Below are 19,948 nucleotides of genomic sequence, written 5' to 3'. Positions count from 1 at the left end.
AGTTGGTCAGAAAAGCCTTAAGATGTTGATCATGCCCAACACCGAATATTGTAACTTTTCGCCAAAGGGCGTGGCCGCTACGGTGCCGCAAAGTCTGAAGATTTTTCGTGACAATAAAAGCTGCATGAACTTGACCGAGATGATCCTATCTTCTCAAAATTTCACACATTTGATGAGAGTCCAGCCCTAAAGACATCTACGAACTTATATTTCATCTTACTGATAGCGCCACCTAGTGGCAATTTTTTTTCTTACGAATTTTCTTGTACATTTTTTCTCCAAACACGTTAACTGGACCAACCTCCTATTTGCTCAGATGAGGGTTTCGGCCTTCATGATGTCACAACACGAAGTTTGTGAGTTTTCGCGAATCGCTGTGGGCGTGGCTAAGCACTGTTCGCCAAGAAAACAACGCCAGTTTTGAGGGTCTAAACATGTGCAGAAACTCATGAAACTTGGCACACACATCTGGCCTGGTAAAATGAACAATATTTTATTGTTGATTGTGCTATTTTTACAAAAATGACTCAATAGCGCCCCCTAGAAATTTTTAACGAAGCAGCCCCGATTGTACGTTTAAGCAAGATCTACGAAAATTATTAGGTGTATGAGGGAGCCAAAGACCTACAAAAAAGTCTCTTGGACCCATATGCTAAAATGAACAGGAAGTGAGCTACGAATTTTTGAATGTCCCATTTTTGACGATTTTTGCACATTTTCAGAGGGCATACTTTTGCCCACTTCTCCTACACGTTTTATCCGACTGACTTATGACTTGACCTGAACCATGCCAAGACCTGAGCCAACAACAGACGGAAAAATCTTGACTTTTGGAAATACTATATGATGAGGGCGGGGCATCAAAATTTGTGTTTCGCACTGAAAAAGGATATGCTTAATAACTCCCCGATACATGCTCCAAAAAATCCCAAACTTGACATGTATGTTTATCGTCAAGGCCTGAAGGTATCTCTATGACAACATTCAGTTATATATGCAGCGCCACCTAGCCCTTGAGGCATGAAAAAAAAATACCCCACTTACGGGATTTTGTACAAAAAATGTAAACTCATTCTAAGTGTGATAACTAAGTCATTTAGGAATATTCTTTTACTTTCCACCACTCAAAATATTCACTGGCATCAGACCTAACCAAACATACATATTTTTTTTATTTAGTTTTATGTATTTTTGATAGCCTCTATGGACATTAAAAGCAATATCGTGAATGAAGGCTATGCTTAATAACTCCCAGGTACATGCTCCAAAAAATCCCATACTTGAAATGTATATTTATAGTCAAGGCCTGAAGGTATCTCTATGACAAAATTCAGTTATAAATACAGCGCCACCTAGTCCTTGAGGCATAAAAAAAAAATGCCTCACTTACGGTATTTTTGCAAAAATTGTAAACTCATTGTAAGTGTGATAACTAAGTCATTTATGAATATTCTTTTACTTTCCACCACTCAATATGTTCACTGGTATCAGACCGATCCAAACATACGTATTTTTTATTTAGTTTTATTTATTTTTTGATCGCCTCTATGGACAATAAAAGCAACATTGTGCAATGAGTACGAGCGATGATGTGTGTATATATACTTTTACGAAAAATACCAATCAGGGCAACTCATTGCCTAAAAATAAAAAATAAGACGCTGATTTTTGCAGATCTTAACAATCACCAAAACCCATTGAGCTTGACACACTCATCACACCTGGCAAAAAAAAAAAAAATCTACATGTTTATCATGCCATTTTCAAAGAAATTCTGCTTCCAATGTGCCAGTACCCCAATGTGCAAGTTCCCCAACGTGCAAGTACCCCAACGTGGCCCGGGCTGCGAGGGCCCTTTATAGCTGCTCGCAGCTCTAGTTATTATTAGGGCCCGAGCAGCGACCGCTGCGAGGTCCTTATTGTTTTTGTAAAAATTATTATTATTATTAGGGCCCGAGCAGCGACCGCTGCGAGGTCCCTATTGTTTTTGTAAAAATTATTATTATTATTATTATTATTATTATTATTATTATTATTATTCTTTATTCTCCGCAAATGATCGCGATTTTGGGTACCTAAACATTCACGAAAACTCACCGAACTTTGCACACTCCTCAGGCCCGGCGAAAAATTTGATATTATTAAGTCGTCATAACAATGCGACTCGATAGCGCCCCCTAGCGTAGAAAAATAAAAACCAAGCCCGGCACGTTTGAGCAAGAGCAACAAAAATTGGCAGGCACGTGTAGCACCCCGAGACGCACAAAAAAAGTCTATTGGGACCATGTAGCTAAAATGTACAGGAAATGAGCTATGAATTTTTTTATGTCCAATTTTGGCCTATTTTGGCACATTCACTGTGGTCATGCTTTTTCCCCCTCTGCAAACATTTTTCATCCAATTCACATCAAACTTGGCATTTATCATCTCAAGACCTGAGAGAACAACTGGGCAAAAAGTCTTGCCTTTTAGAAATACTATATGATGGGGGCGGGGCATCAAATATTGACTTTAAAATTTCATTTGTCCAGAAAGAGCAAATGCTTAATAACTCCCATGTTCAAGCTCCAAAAAATCTCAAACTTCTCAGGCAACGTAATAGTCACGGCCTGAAAACATCTATATGATAAAATTCAGTTATACATATAGCGCCACCTAGTGGTGACAATAAATGTCATACTTTACGTTTTTAGCTACTGCGCTGAGCTCGTTGAAGGGATCCAGTTGAAAGTTGGTCAGAAAAGCCTTAAGATATTGATCATGCCCCACACCAAATATTGTAACTTTTCACCAAAGGGCGTGGCCGCTACGGTGCCGCAAAGTCTGAAGATTTTTCGTGACAATAAAAGCTGCATGAACTTGACCGAGATGATCCTATCTTCTCAAAATTTCACACATTTGATGAGAGTCCAGCCCTAAAGACATCTACGAACTTATATTTCATCTTACTGATAGCGCCACCTAGTGGCAATTTTTTTTCTTACGAATTTTCTTCTACGTTTTTCTCAAACACATTAACTGGACCTACCTCATATTTGCTCAGATGAGGGATTCGGCCTTCATGATGTCACAACACGAAGTTTGTAAGTTTTCGCGAATCGCTGTGGGCGTGGCTAAGCACTGTTCGCCAAGAAAACAACGCCAGTTTTTATGGTCTAAACATGCGCAGAAACTCATGAAACTTGGCACACACATCTGGCCTGGCAAAATGAGCAATATTTTATCATGTATTGTCCTATTTTTACAAAAATGACTCAATAGCGTCCCCTAGAAATTTTTAACGAAGCAGCCCCGATTGTACGTTTAAGCAAGATCTACGAAAATTATTAGGTGTATGAGGGAGCCAAAGACCTACAAAAAAGTCTCTTGGACCCATATGCTAAAATGAACAGGAAGTGAGCTACGAATTTTTGAATGTCCCATTTTTGACGATTTTTGCACATTTTCAGAGGGCATACTTTTGCCCACTTCTCCTACACGTTTTATCCGACTGACTTATGACTTGACCTGAACCATGCCAAGACCTGAGCCAACAACAGACGGAAAAATCTTGACTTTTGGAAATACTATATGATGAGGGCGGGGCATCAAAATTTGTGTTTCGCACTGAAAAAGGATATGCTTAATAACTCCCCGATACATGCTCCAAAAAATCCCAAACTTGACATGTATGTTTATCGTCAAGGCCTGAAGGTATCTCTATGACAACATTCAGTTATATATGCAGCGCCACCTAGCCCTTGAGGCATGAAAAAAAAATACCCCACTTACGGGATTTTGTACAAAAAATGTAAACTCATTCTAAGTGTGATAACTAAGTCATTTAGGAATATTCTTTTACTTTCCACCACTCAAAATATTCACTGGCATCAGACCTAACCAAACATACATATTTTTTTTATTTAGTTTTATGTATTTTTGATAGCCTCTATGGACATTAAAAGCAATATCGTGAATGAAGGCTATGCTTAATAACTCCCAGGTACATGCTCCAAAAAATCCCATACTTGAAATGTATATTTATAGTCAAGGCCTGAAGGTATCTCTATGACAAAATTCAGTTATAAATACAGCGCCACCTAGTCCTTGAGGCATAAAAAAAAAATGCCTCACTTACGGTATTTTTGCAAAAATTGTAAACTCATTGTAAGTGTGATAACTAAGTCATTTATGAATATTCTTTTACTTTCCACCACTCAATATGTTCACTGGTATCAGACCGATCCAAACATACGTATTTTTTATTTAGTTTTATTTATTTTTTGATCGCCTCTATGGACAATAAAAGCAACATTGTGCAATGAGTACGAGCGATGATGTGTGTATATATACTTTTACGAAAAATACCAATCAGGGCAACTCATTGCCTAAAAATAAAAAATAAGACGCTGATATTTGCAGATCTTAACAATCACCAAAACCCATTGAGCTTGACACACTCATCACACCTGGCAAAAAAAAAAAAAATCTACATGTTTATCATGCCATTTTCAAAGAAATTCTGCTTCCAATGTGCCAGTACCCCAATGTGCAAGTTCCCCAACGTGCAAGTACCCCAACGTGGCCCGGGCTGCGAGGGCCCTTTATAGCTGCTCGCAGCTCTAGTTATTATTAGGGCCCGAGCAGCGACCGCTGCGAGGTCCTTATTGTTTTTGTAAAAATTATTATTATTATTAGGGCCCGAGCAGCGACCGCTGCGAGGTCCCTATTGTTTTTGTAAAAATTATTATTATTATTATTATTATTATTATTATTCTTTATTCTCCGCAAATGATCGCGATTTTGGGTACCTAAACATTCACGAAAACTCACCGAACTTTGCACACTCCTCAGGCCCGGCGAAAAATTTGATATTATTAAGTCGTCATAACAATGCGACTCGATAGCGCCCCCTAGCGTAGAAAAATAAAAACCAAGCCCGGCACGTTTGAGCAAGAGCAACAAAAATTGGCAGGCACGTGTAGCACCCCGAGACGCACAAAAAAGTCTATTGGGACCATGTAGCTAAAATGTACAGGAAATGAGCTATGAATTTTTTTATGTCCAATTTTGGCCTATTTTGGCACATTCACTGTGGTCATGCTTTTTCCCCCTCTGCAAACATTTTTCATCCAATTCACATCAAACTTGGCATTTATCATCTCAAGACCTGAGAGAACAACTGGGCAAAAAGTCTTGCCTTTTAGAAATACTATATGATGGGGGCGGGGCATCAAATATTGACTTTAAAATTTCATTTGTCCAGAAAGAGCAAATGCTTAATAACTCCCATGTTCAAGCTCCAAAAAATCTCAAACTTCTCAGGCAACGTAATAGTCACGGCCTGAAAACATCTATATGATAAAATTCAGTTATACATATAGCGCCACCTAGTGGTGACAATAAATGTCATACTTTACGTTTTTAGCTACTGCGCTGAGCTCGTTGAAGGGATCCAGTTGAAAGTTGGTCAGAAAAGCCTTAAGATGTTGATCATGCCCCACACCGAATATTGTAACTTTTCACCAAAGGGCGTGGCCGCTACGGTGCCGCAAAGTCTGAAGATTTTTCGTGACAATAAAAGCTGCATGAACTTGACCGAGATGATCCTATCTTCTCAAAATTTCACACATTTGATGAGAGTCCAGCCCTAAAGACATCTACGAACTTATATTTCATCTTACTGATAGCGCCACCTAGTGGCAATTTTTTTTCTTACGAATTTTCTTCTACGTTTTTCTCAAACACATTAACTGGACCTACCTCATATTTGCTCAGATGAGGGATTCGGCCTTCATGATGTCACAACACGAAGTTTGTAAGTTTTCGCGAATCGCTGTGGGCGTGGCTAAGCACTGTTCGCCAAGAAAACAACGCCAGTTTTTATGGTCTAAACATGCGCAGAAACTCATGAAACTTGGCACACACATCTGGCCTGGCAAAATGAGCAATATTTTATCATGTATTGTCCTATTTTTACAAAAATGACTCAATAGCGTCCCCTAGAAATTTTTAACGAAGCAGCCCCGATTGTACGTTTAAGCAAGATCTACGAAAATTATTAGGTGTATGAGGGAGCCAAAGACCTACAAAAAAGTCTCTTGGACCCATATGCTAAAATGAACAGGAAGTGAGCTACGAATTTTTGAATGTCCCATTTTTGACGATTTTTGCACATTTTCAGAGGGCATACTTTTGCCCACTTCTCCTACACGTTTTATCCGACTGACTTATGACTTGACCTGAACCATGCCAAGACCTGAGCCAACAACAGACGGAAAAATCTTGACTTTTGGAAATACTATATGATGAGGGCGGGGCATCAAAATTTGTGTTTCGCACTGAAAAAGGATATGCTTAATAACTCCCCGATACATTTCCAAAAAATCCCAAACTTGACATGTATGTTTATCGTCAAGGCCTGAAGGTATCTCTATGACAACATTCAGTTATATATGCAGCGCCACCTAGCCCTTGAGGCATGAAAAAAAAATACCCCACTTACGGGATTTTGTACAAAGAATGTAAACTCATTCTAAGTGTGATAACTAAGTCATTTAGGAATATTCTTTTACTTTCCACCACTCAAAATATTCACTGGCATCAGACCTAACCAAACATACATATTTTTTTTATTTAGTTTTATGTATTTTTGATAGCCTCTATGGACATTAAAAGCAATATCGTGAATGAAGGCTATGCTTAATAACTCCCAGGTACATGCTCCAAAAAATCCCATACTTGAAATGTATATTTATAGTCAAGGCCTGAAGGTATCTCTATGACAAAATTCAGTTATAAATACAGCGCCACCTAGTCCTTGAGGCATAAAAAAAAAATGCCTCACTTACGGTATTTTTGCAAAAATTGTAAACTCATTGTAAGTGTGATAACTAAGTCATTTATGAATATTCTTTTACTTTCCACCACTCAATATGTTCACTGGTATCAGACCGATCCAAACATACGTATTTTTTATTTAGTTTTATTTATTTTTTGATCGCCTCTATGGACAATAAAAGCAACATTGTGCAATGAGTACGAGCGATGATGTGTGTATATATACTTTTACGAAAAATACCAATCAGGGCAACTCATTGCCTAAAAATAAAAAATAAGACGCTGATTTTTGCAGATCTTAACAATCACCAAAACCCATTGAGCTTGACACACTCATCACACCTGGCAAAAAAAAAAAAAATCTACATGTTTATCATGCCATTTTCAAAGAAATTCTGCTTCCAATGTGCCAGTACCCCAATGTGCAAGTTCCCCAACGTGCAAGTACCCCAACGTGGCCCGGGCTGCGAGGGCCCTTTATAGCTGCTCGCAGCTCTAGTTATTATTAGGGCCCGAGCAGCGACCGCTGCGAGGTCCTTATTGTTTTTGTAAAAATTATTATTATTATTAGGGCCCGAGCAGCGACCGCTGCGAGGTCCCTATTGTTTTTGTAAAAATTATTATTATTATTATTATTATTATTATTCTTTATTCTCCGCAAATGATCGCGATTTTGGGTACCTAAACATTCACGAAAACTCACCGAACTTTGCACACTCCTCAGGCCCGGCGAAAAATTTGATATTATTAAGTTGTCATAACAATGCGACTCGATAGCGCCCCCTAGCGTAGAAAAATAAAAACCAAGCCCGGCACGTTTGAGCAAGAGCAACAAAAATTGGCAGGCACGTGTAGCACCCCGAGACGCACAAAAAAGTCTATTGGGACCATGTAGCTAAAATGTACAGGAAATGAGCTATGAATTTTTTTATGTCCAATTTTGGCCTATTTTGGCACATTCACTGTGGTCATGCTTTTTCCCCCTCTGCAAACATTTTTCATCCAATTCACATCAAACTTGGCATTTATCATCTCAAGACCTGAGAGAACAACTGGGCAAAAAGTCTTGCCTTTTAGAAATACTATATGATGGGGGCGGGGCATCAAATATTGACTTTAAAATTTCATTTGTCCAGAAAGAGCAAATGCTTAATAACTCCCATGTTCAAGCTCCAAAAAATCTCAAACTTCTCAGGCAACGTAATAGTCACGGCCTGAAAACATCTATATGATAAAATTCAGTTATACATATAGCGCCACCTAGTGGTGACAATAAATGTCATACTTTACGTTTTTAGCTACTGCGCTGAGCTCGTTGAAGGGATCCAGTTGAAAGTTGGTCAGAAAAGCCTTAAGATGTTGATCATGCCCCACACCGAATATTGTAACTTTTCACCAAAGGGTGTGGCCGCTACGGTGCCGCAAAGTCTGAAGATTTTTCGTGACAATAAAAGCTGCATGAACTTGACCGAGATGATCCTATCTTCTCAAAATTTCACACATTTGATGAGAGTCCAGCCCTAAAGACATCTACGAACTTATATTTCATCTTACTGATAGCGCCACCTAGTGGCAATTTTTTTTCTTACGAATTTTCTTCTACGTTTTTCTCAAACACATTAACTGGACCTACCTCATATTTGCTCAGATGAGGGATTCGGCCTTCATGATGTCACAACACGAAGTTTGTAAGTTTTCGCGAATCGCTGTGGGCGTGGCTAAGCACTGTTCGCCAAGAAAACAACGCCAGTTTTTATGGTCTAAACATGCGCAGAAACTCATGAAACTTGGCACACACATCTGGCCTGGCAAAATGAGCAATATTTTATCATGTATTGTCCTATTTTTACAAAAATGACTCAATAGCGTCCCCTAGAAATTTTTAACGAAGCAGCCCCGATTGTACGTTTAAGCAAGATCTACGAAAATTATTAGGTGTATGAGGGAGCCAAAGACCTACAAAAAAGTCTCTTGGACCCATATGCTAAAATGAACAGGAAGTGAGCTACGAATTTTTGAATGTCCCATTTTTGACGATTTTTGCACATTTTCAGAGGGCATACTTTTGCCCACTTCTCCTACACGTTTTATCCGACTGACTTATGACTTGACCTGAACCATGCCAAGACCTGAGCCAACAACAGACGGAAAAATCTTGACTTTTGGAAATACTATATGATGAGGGCGGGGCATCAAAATTTGTGTTTCGCACTGAAAAAGGATATGCTTAATAACTCCCCGATACATGCTCCAAAAAATCCCAAACTTGACATGTATGTTTATCGTCAAGGCCTGAAGGTATCTCTATGACAACATTCAGTTATATATGCAGCGCCACCTAGCCCTTGAGGCATGAAAAAAAAATACCCCACTTACGGGATTTTGTACAAAAAATGTAAACTCATTCTAAGTGTGATAACTAAGTCATTTAGGAATATTCTTTTACTTTCCACCACTCAAAATATTCACTGGCATCAGACCTAACCAAACATACATATTTTTTTTATTTAGTTTTATGTATTTTTGATAGCCTCTATGGACATTAAAAGCAATATCGTGAATGAAGGCTATGCTTAATAACTCCCAGGTACATGCTCCAAAAAATCCCATACTTGAAATGTATATTTATAGTCAAGGCCTGAAGGTATCTCTATGACAAAATTCAGTTATAAATACAGCGCCACCTAGTCCTTGAGGCATAAAAAAAAAAATGCCTCACTTACGGTATTTTTGCAAAAATTGTAAACTCATTGTAAGTGTGATAACTAAGTCATTTATGAATATTCTTTTACTTTCCACCACTCAATATGTTCACTGGTATCAGACCGATCCAAACATACGTATTTTTTATTCAGTTTTATTTATTTTTTGATCGCCTCTATGGACAATAAAAGCAACATTGTGCAATGAGTACGAGCGATGATGTGTGTATATATACTTTTACGAAAAATACCAATCAGGGCAACTCATTGCCTAAAAATAAAAAATTAAGACGCTGATTTTTGCAGATCTTAACAATCACCAAAACCCATTGAGCTTGACACACTCATCACACCTGGCAAAAAAAAAAAAAATCTACATGTTTATCATGCCATTTTCAAAGAAATTCTGCTTCCAATGTGCCAGTACCCCAATGTGCAAGTTCCCCAACGTGCAAGTACCCCAACGTGGCCCGGGCTGCGAGGGCCCTTTATAGCTGCTCGCAGCTCTAGTTATTATTAGGGCCCGAGCAGCGACCGCTGCGAGGTCCTTATTGTTTTTGTAAAAATTATTATTATTATTAGGGCCCGAGCAGCGACCGCTGCGAGGTCCCTATTGTTTTTGTAAAAATTATTATTATTATTATTATTATTATTATTATTATTATTATTATTCTTTATTCTCCGCAAATGATCGCGATTTTGGGTACCTAAACATTCACGAAAACTCACCGAACTTTGCACACTCCTCAGGCCCGGCGAAAAATTTGATATTATTAAGTCGTCATAACAATGCGACTCGATAGCGCCCCCTAGCGTAGAAAAATAAAAACCAAGCCCGGCACGTTTGAGCAAGAGCAACAAAAATTGGCAGGCACGTGTAGCACCCCGAGACGCACAAAAAAAGTCTATTGGGACCATGTAGCTAAAATGTACAGGAAGTGAGCTATGAATTTTTTTATGTCCAATTTTGGCCTATTTTGGCACATTCACTGTGGTCATGCTTTTTCCCCCTTTGCAAACATTTTTCATCCAATTGACTTCAAACTTGGCATTTATCATCTCAAGACCTGAGAGAACAACTGGGCAAAAAGTCTTGCCTTTTTGAAATACTATATGATGGGGGCGGGGCATCAAATATTGCCTTTAAAATTTCATTTGTCCAGAAAGAGCAAATGCTTAATAACTCCCATGTTCAAGCTCCAAAAAATCTCAAACTTCTCAGGCAATGTAATAGTCACGGCCTGAAAACATCTATATGATAAAATTCAGTTATACATATAGCGCCACCTAGTGGTTACAATAAATGTCATACTTTACGTTTTTAGCTACTGTGCTGAGCTCGTTGAAGGGATCCAGTTGAAAATTGGTCAGAAAAGCCTTAAGATGTTGATGATGCCCCACACCGAATATTGTAACTTTTCGCCAAAGGGCGTGGCCGCTACGGTGACGCAAAGTCTGAAGATTTTTCGTGACAATAAAAGCTGCATTAACTTGACCGAGATGATCCTATCTTCTCAAAATTTCACACATTTGATGAGAGTCCAGCTCTAAAGACATCTACTAACTTACATTTCATCTAACTGATAGCGCCACCTAGTGGCAATTTTTTTTCTTACGAATTTTCTTCTACGTTTTTCTCCAAACACGTTAACTGGACCTACCTCATATTTGCTCAGATGAGGGTTTCGGCCTTCATGATGTCACAACACGAAGTTTGTGAGTTTTCGCGAATTACTGTGGGCGTGGCTAAGCGCTGTTCGCCAAGAAAACAACGCCAGTTTTGAGGGTCTAAACATGCACAGAAACTCCTGAAACTTGGCACACACATCTGGCCTGGTAAAATGAGCAATATTTTATTGTTGATTGTGCTATTTTTACAAAAATGACTCAATAGCGCCCCCTCGAAATTTTTAACGAAGCAGCCCCGGTTGTACGTTTAAGCAAGAACGCCGAATATTTTTAGGTGTATGAGGGAGCCCAAGACCTACAAAAAAGTCTCTTGTACCCATATGCTAAAATGAACAGGAAGTGAGCTACGAATTTTTGAATGTCCCATTTTTGACGATTTTTGCACATTCACAGGGGGCAGACTTTTGCCCACTTCTCCTACACGTTTCATCCGACTGAGTTAAGACTTGGCCTGGACCATGTCAAGACCTGAGCCAACGACAGGGGGAAAAATTTTGACTTTTCGAAATACTATATGATGAGGGCGGGGCATCAAAATTTGTGTTTCGCAATGAAAAAGGATATGCTTGATAACTCCACGGTACATGCTCCAAAAAATCCCAAACTTGACATGTATGTTTATCGTCAAGGCCTGAAGTTATCTCTATGACAACATTCAGTTATATATGCAGCGCCACCTAGCCCTTGAGGCATGAAAAAAAAATACCCCACATACGGTATTTTGTACAAAAAATGTAAACTCATTCTAAGTGTGATAACGAAGTCATTTCTGAATATTCTTTTAGTTTCCACCACTCAAAATGTTCACTGGCATCAGACTTATCCAAACATATATATATTTTTATTTATTTTTGATAGCCTCTATGGACATTAAAAGCAATATCGTGAATGAAGGATATGCTTAATAACTCCCCGGTACATGCTCCAAAAAAAATCCCACACTTGACATGTATGCTTATAATCAAGGCCTGAAGGTATCTCTATGACAACATTCAGTTATAAATACAGCGCCACCTAGCCCTTGAGGCTTATATAAAAAATTAAATAAAATACCCCACATACGGTATTTTGTACAAAAAATGTACACTCATTCTAAGTGTGATAACTAAGTCATTTATGAATATTCTTTTAGTTTCCACCACTCAAATTGTTCACTGGCTTGACACCGATCCAAACGTATGTACGTTTCCATTTTGTTTTATTCATTTTTGATTGCCCCTTTGGACAATAAAAGTAACATTGTGCAATGAGTACAACGAGCGATGATGTGTATATACACTTTTACAAAAAAATACCAATCAGGGCAACTCATTGCCTAAAAATAAAAAAGGACGCTGATTTTTGCAGGTCTTAATCACCAAAACCCGTTGAGCTTGACACACACACTGGCAAAAAAATATTCTACATGTAAACGTTTATTATGCCATTTTCAAAGAAATTTTGCTTCCAATATGCCAGTACCCCAATGTGCCAGTACCCCAACATGCAAGTACCACAACGTGCAAGGACCCCAACGTGGCCCGGGCTGCGAGGGCCCTTTATAGCTGCTCGCAGCTCTAGTTTGTATTGTTTTTGTATGCTGTAATATTGTTCATGTAAATAACAGTAATTCATATTGTTCGTGAACGTTGTTATTGTCAATAAAGCATTTTTGTAAAAAAAAAACTGATCGGCATTACCAGACTGAACCTAACCAGAACCATGAGCGCAAATGGGCTGTTGTCAAGAGATTGTAGTGAGCAATAGTAATAAAAATAAAAAAAAATAAAAAAAATGTACAGTGCGGGATTCTAACCCGTGATTCTACACTTTTTGTGTGACCACCTTAACCTTAACCTTAACCTGGCTCCTGCTAGTACACATCCTTTTGCGCATACTTTTACTCGTAGTTCTCGCGCGATTGACGGCAACTAGAGCTAGATGGCGAGTTGATCGTGGCAAAATATCCACTGCGAAAAATTAAATAAGCTTTAATCTTCGTTTATCGGTAGCTAGTTTCCAGGCCACTTGAACTATAAATTGCAGTGGTTTCTTTAAAACCATCATTCGTCATTCAACGTTGTAGAAAAACTGAAAGATTTGCTCCTCAATTCTTGTGAACACCGACGAGATACAACTTTCAATCGAGGTTTTAATCCACTACGCCCTTCTTTTCCTCAAGAGAAATTTGTGTTCCCCATTTTATATATCACTACGCGTCGTTTAAAAAGCTATCATGTACATTATGTATCATCATATATCTACATTGTAACACAAACTGAGATTAACCAATGGAAAATAGAAAAGATATACATGGTAAAGTGTTAGTTACCTGATCGCGTAGCGGTCACACAATATTCAGGTGAAAAATGTAACTGAATCAGTCCATATCTTCCAAGTACATCTGACGGATGACTAAATAAATGCTACTTTGCTAATATGAACAAAATTGCTTCTTGTTATTGCGTCTTCGTCTTTTCTCCTACTTCGATATTGCTCTTCGGCGGACCACTGCCACTTCCAGTTCCGGAGTGTGTTCTTCTTCATTCATACCGGCAGACCCAAGATTGTTTTGCTGCAGCCTGGAGACCCTGTCAAGACGCTATCGGTGACACTGCACGATCGGTGACGCGCATGCGCAGAAGATCTCGCCATTTTGGAACGCCAACTACGGCAAATTCACTACAACAAAATACCTATATATGACAGCGCGATATTGCGCGTTCGTAAAAACATGATACAACATAGAAAAAAACCCTTATATTCTTGATGCATTATAAAGAAACTATTTTACTTCTACGGGTTTTACAAACGATCGATTTACTTTTGACCCCATTACATTCATAGTGAGTCTTCATTGTTATAATTTACGTTTAGTCTGTAACATACATTAAAAAAATTGGATCAAAATAAAAGAAACTAGAGCTGCGAGCAGCTATAAAGGGCCCTCGCAACCTGGGCCACGTTGGGGTATTTGTATGTTGGGGTACTGGCATGTTGGGGTACTGTTTCATAGGAAACCGTCTAATTGTAAATATTTTTGACATGCTTTGTGTTTGCAAAGTTTCATGGAAGGCCAAAAATGATGCACAATTAAACAAAAATCAAAATGGATTGGCACATGGCTATAGAATACTTTTTGGAGGTATTAGGCCAGGGGTGTCAAACTCATGTTAGCTCAGGGGCCGCATGGAGGGAAATATATTACTAAGTGGGCCGCATCAGGAGAATAACGGTATATAACTTAAAAACGATTGCCGTCATTTATACGCAGATTTTCGTTATTTGTGGGCCAGCCCTAAATTACGGCGCAAAACTGTAATCAAATTGTTCCGAAAAATAACACTGACGCAAATGGAACGTGGCAAAATTTTGCCGGTATAAGTTCCGGACGTGTTAAAGCTACCTGTTTTGCATATATATTGTTCCCAGAATGCATTGCGTGGTGCAGTTAACTCATTCACTCCCAGCACATTTTTCGCAGTTTTACTGGATTTTGACTGATTTTGCAAGGCCCACAGAATATTGTGTCCTATTGTTATCAAAACGTGGAATCTACCAAAACAAAAGATGAGAGTCTCTTCGTTTATCAGGAAGAAAAAAAAGTATATTTCTATCTGTTTCCATTTTGCAGTAATTGGCATTAGAATCTAGCAACGTTTCATCAGTATTCACAAATCTGTTTAAAACAGTGGGTGAAAAGAGCTTGTTGCAACATAGCCCAGGTTGATCTCTTATACTCTGCTGCCACCTGCTGGCCGTTTTTGTAATAACTACCATTGCTTGAAGCATTCTCTTCAGTTCAGCGGCTGCATCAAAGCCTCCTATGTGCTCTACCATTAAAAAATATATATATATATATATGTCTTTGGGAGCATGGTAATATTTAAAATAGAATAGAACATATTTATACGTTTTTGGGAGCAAATGAGTTCATGACATGAGGATGCTAATCCTTGTGTTAGCAGTAAGTAGATTTGTATCGTATTTAACACGTTTATGTCGGTCTATGATTTAAAATAATAATAATAATAACAGTAATAATTAAACAAACCGTAACTTTAAGTTGTGTGTAAAATAATGACTACCAGGACGATTCCCCCATACAAGTTGCATTGCTCATCTGAGGACTGCTTGTGAAATTACAAATATATGTGTTTTCAATTTTTTTTTTTTTCTTTTTACTTTACAAAAACATCTCGCGGGCCGGATTAAACCCCTTTGTGGGCCTGATCCGGCCCGCGGGCCGTATGTTTGACACCCCTGTATTAGGCTGATAGGTATGCCTCCCAATATTCACACATCTAGCTGAACCATATAATCGGATATACTTCATAAAAATATCTAGACGGCGCTATTGAGCCATTTATTACAAATTGCACAACAAATTATAAAATATTCATGTTCGTGAGAGATCTGATCTGTGTGCAAAATTTTGTGAGTTTTTGCCCATGTTTAGACTTTCAAAAAAATAAAAAATTCTTTACAAACAATGCATCGCTACAGCAAAGGCGTGTGACAAAATAAAAAATTTCAATAACTTTTCATCTTAAATATCTCAAGATGAAACATGCCAAAGAATGAAGACGATGTGATAAGTTTTGCAGAAAATATGACCCCTAAAAAAGGCCCCAATAAGTGGCTGCAAATACCAAAGTAAATCAAAATGTCAGACTTCATGTTTGGTTTAGCATATGGTTCCAAGAGACTTTTTTTGTACATCGTGGGCTCTTATGTATGCCTCCAAATTATCATAGCTCTAGGTGAAACGTACAACCGGGAATGCGTCGTTAAAGAGGAGTTTTCGTAGCGGACCTGGGATCCGTTTAACCTATGTAGGGGGCGCTAAGGAGCCATTTTTCTGTTATCATGTACGGCAACTTTAAAATATCAAATTTTTCGCCAGGCCTGACGTGTGTGTAAAGTTTGGTGAGTTTTCAGTCACGTTTAGTGTCTCAAAAATGCGATTGTTTGCGGAGAAGAATAAGAAGAAGAAGAAGTAGAGCTGCGAGCAGCTATAAAGGGCCCTCGCAACCCGTGCCACGTTGGGGTATTTGCACGTTGGGGTACTGTTACATGGAACAAGGACCATTTAAAATGTTATTTTTTTCCATGCCTTGTCTGTGCAAAGTTTAATGAAAAAGGCCAAAAATGATGTATAATTCCCAAAATAAAATCAAAATAGCGGACTTCCTCTTTGGTTTGGCAAATGGCTACTTAATACTTTTTTGTAGGTCTTAGGCTGATATGGGTCTTTCCTAATTTTCACAAATCTATCATAATCATACAATCGGAAATGCTTCATAAAAATGTCGAGAGGGCACTATTTATTGCAAATTGCACAATAAATCTCTATAAATTCATGTTCATGACAAGTCTGATGTGTGTGCAAAGTTTCATGAATTTTCACACATGTATAGATAAAAATAAAAAAAAGCAGCACTTGGCAAACAATGCATTGCTATGGCAACAGCGTGTGACAAAATAAAAAACTTTCGATAACTTTGCATCTTAAACATCTTAAGATGAATCACACCAAGTTTGAAGACGGTCGGATGAATTTTGTAGGAGGAGTTCGTTAAAATATGACCCCTGAAAAAGGCCACAAAAAATGGCAACAAATCCCATCGTAAATCAAAATGGCGGAATTCCTGTTTGGTTTAGCACATGGTTCCAAGAGACTTTTTTGTACATCGTGGGCTCTTATGTATGCCTGTAAATATCATAGCGCTAGGTGAAACGTACAACCGGGAATGCTTCGTTAAAGAGTTTTTTAGCTCAAAATGTGATGCCCGGCCCCTGGGGGACTTCCTGTTGGGTTTAGCACAGGGCACCAAGAGACTTTTTTGTACATCTTGGGCTGTTACATATGTCTACAAATTTTCGTAGCTCTAGCTGCTTCGTACAAATGGGAACGCTTCTTTAAGAAGAATTTTTTTCCTTTGCAAACAGTGCATGCCATGACAACAGCGTGCGACGAAATACAAAGCTTTCAATAACTTTTCATCTTCAACATCTTAAGATGAATCACACCAAGTTTGAAGATGATCGGATAAACACTGTAGGAGGAGTTCGTTAAAATAATAATGAAATGGCCAAAAAAAATGGCAACACGTTCCAAAGTAAATCAAAATGGTGGACTTCCTGTTAGGTTTAGCATATGGTTCAAAAAGAGTTTTTTGTAGGTCATAGCCTGTTACATATGTGTACCAATTTTCGTAGCTCTAGGTTAAACGTACAACCGGCAATACTACGTTTAGTAAGAGTTTTGAAACTATAAATTTGATGCCTCGCCCCCGTCATATAGTATGTCAAAAATTTTAGATTTTTTACCATGATGTTGTCCCAGGTGTTGAGATGGTACAGCCCAAGTTTGAAGTCAATCGGGTTAACCGTGTAGGAGAAGCGGGCAAAAGTATGACCCCTGTAAATGTGCAAAAATTGGCCAAAATTGGACATTTAACCCTTGTGCCATTTGCTTAGCCAAATATGTAAATTAGGAGTTGATTGTGCAGGGGGGAAAAAAAAAAAAAAAAAAATGAGCCACGGCTTTGGAAAACTGGGGGACCGTCAAAATGCGAGTGTGCCAACATTTCTCAGCCATTGCATGAGGGAGATAACTATTATAATATCCCTGGAATCGGCGTTAGCCAACCGCGTAACATTAATGTACATTATAAGTGACATTTTTGGACCGATTGGACACTGCATGTATTTTATTGCAATTTCCGTGATTTCTGCATGAAATCCTTCTATGGACATTCCTCGACGGTGCCATGGCCATGAGAAAGATTTCGCACCCCAAATCCACCAGGTGGCGGTAGAGGCCAATTAATGATTTTCCTTGCAAACGCCGCACTGATTCCAGCACGCCATATTCCACACAGACTTATTTCTTCGTGCTTTTTACTGATTGTGCATTCGACAGGATGTTAGTGGATGCGCGTGCACGTTAGTGGGCGCGCGTGCGTGTTCGTGGATGCGCGTACACGCGCTCCACTTATATTTTTGTGCAGAAAAAGGTATTGCGAGCTATTGACTTATGTTTCGTGTTGGGATATGCTGTTTGTTTGTCTGCATGGACGTGGGAAGCACGTTCCCTAGTGGGAGGGGTCGAATGGCGATGCTCTTTGCCGTTGTTATGTCCCCAAAATGAGCCACTGTTAGAGGTGGGCGTCGTTGCAATACAGCGGTTTTCCTCAGTGTGTGAAGGCTGTTATTTAATTTTTTTTTTCTCTTTCTTCACTTCAGAACTTCAGAATTAATAGCGTGCATATTCCACACGCATGCACAGTTCGATCATCCATTTTGAACAGCCGAGCATTGACATTTGCTCTGCCAAGGCTGCAGGGGGCAGGCGTGCCATTGTGGCCAAACGTGCGTGCAACGTGGAGGTGACGTATTTCCCTTCGTGCATTCTTCAAAACATGGCAAGGAGCATGGATCGGTGAAAACAATAAGCAGAAGGGATAAGACAAAACAAAAAAACCGGGGTTTTTTTGCAACTTATGAAGTGTAACATGTAACGGTTGTCGAGATGAATTCCTCGTCGGTTATCTTATCTGGCCGTTGCATTTCTACGTGTGAAAGTGCTAAGCTTCGATTTTTATTCGGCTAGTTTGTATTCACAACAACGTGCTAACGTGCTAAGAGGCTAACGTGCACGAGACATGAGCTTCCTGGATCTAAGGAAAAGAACGGCGATCGGAGACACAAAAAGCTGCAAATGCAAGTTGGCAAGTAAGTACTTCTACAAAATAAACATAAACGAACATATGAGCACGTCCTGGAATGCCGCGGGGGCCGTGTAGCTTCCCAACGGTATGTAGCTCGTCGCTGTGTTGACTTCCGTTCGCCGGATACAATTGGATACAGGCGGTGTAAATTTATCCGAAAAACACGCACGATTTCCGGGTAAAGTAAACGGACGGATCGGTGTAATGGAGCTTTTTCTTTCCGTTATTTGTCCGGAACCGTACGTCCTACGGGGAAAATGACACATATCTGACACATATCTGGAACCGTGAGCACAAGAGATACGTGGCTCGTTGAAGTGTGACGCCGGATACGGGGGTGTAAATCGGGCCTTCCTGTACCCGAAAATCAAACACAATTTGCGGCTAAAGTCACGGAGGGTCCCGGTGCCGCTCCGGAGCCCCACAAAAAGTACTTTTTTCCCCAAAGTTTTCTATCAAAGCTACCGTGTTGCCTGATGCTCTAACTATGTCATATGAAAGATTCAAATTTATTTCTTTATTATACATATATACAACACAGTTAATTTTCTTCATAATCTATTATTTGGCTTCTGTTGTCCTATGGTGGGGGGAAATAATAATAATAAATATATATAATATATTTATGCATAGTTTTGATGCCAATGAACATTTTGGGTGGTTGAAAGAAATAAAAATATTAAAAACTGACTTAGTTATCACACCTCAAAGTAGAATTACTTATTTGGCTAAAATGTACTCTTCGAGGGTGTTCTGAGTTAAACTGCCATTGTCAAAAAATTTGGCATGCATTGAAAAAATTGTTGTTATAACTTATTGCCTTATTCGAAGCTCTAATTATGTCATATGAAGTATTAATTTTTTATTTATGTATGTATACAGCACAGTTCGTTTTCTTCATAGTCCATTCTTTGGGCTTGTATTGTCCTAAGAGGGGGGAATACATAAAAAAAAAAAAAAAAAACTTCATATGTATGGATAGTTCTGATGCCAATGAACATTTTGAGTGGTTGAAATAAAAAA

The 19,948-nt window shown here is 38.8% G+C and overlaps 1 protein-coding gene across 3 annotated transcripts in view; it reads right to left on the bottom strand.

The window, feature by feature from the left end:
- mapkap1 (MAPK associated protein 1) overlaps positions 1–13,802 on the bottom strand; it is a 313,550-nt gene extending 299,748 nt beyond the window's left edge. For all 3 annotated transcript variants that reach the window (XM_077498025.1, XM_077498027.1, XM_077498026.1), the window contains exon 1: positions 13,522–13,802. The gene's annotated coding sequence lies outside the window, so the exon portion shown is untranslated. The remainder of the gene's footprint in view (positions 1–13,521) is intronic.
- Positions 13,803–19,948: the final 6,146 nt, after the last annotated feature.

Source organism: Festucalex cinctus, chromosome 15 (genome assembly GCF_051991245.1).
Source record: "Festucalex cinctus isolate MCC-2025b chromosome 15, RoL_Fcin_1.0, whole genome shotgun sequence".
NCBI lineage: Eukaryota > Metazoa > Chordata > Actinopteri > Syngnathiformes > Syngnathidae > Festucalex > Festucalex cinctus.
Note: the sequence above shows the minus strand (reverse complement) of the source record. Positions and strands in the feature narration are given on the sequence as shown.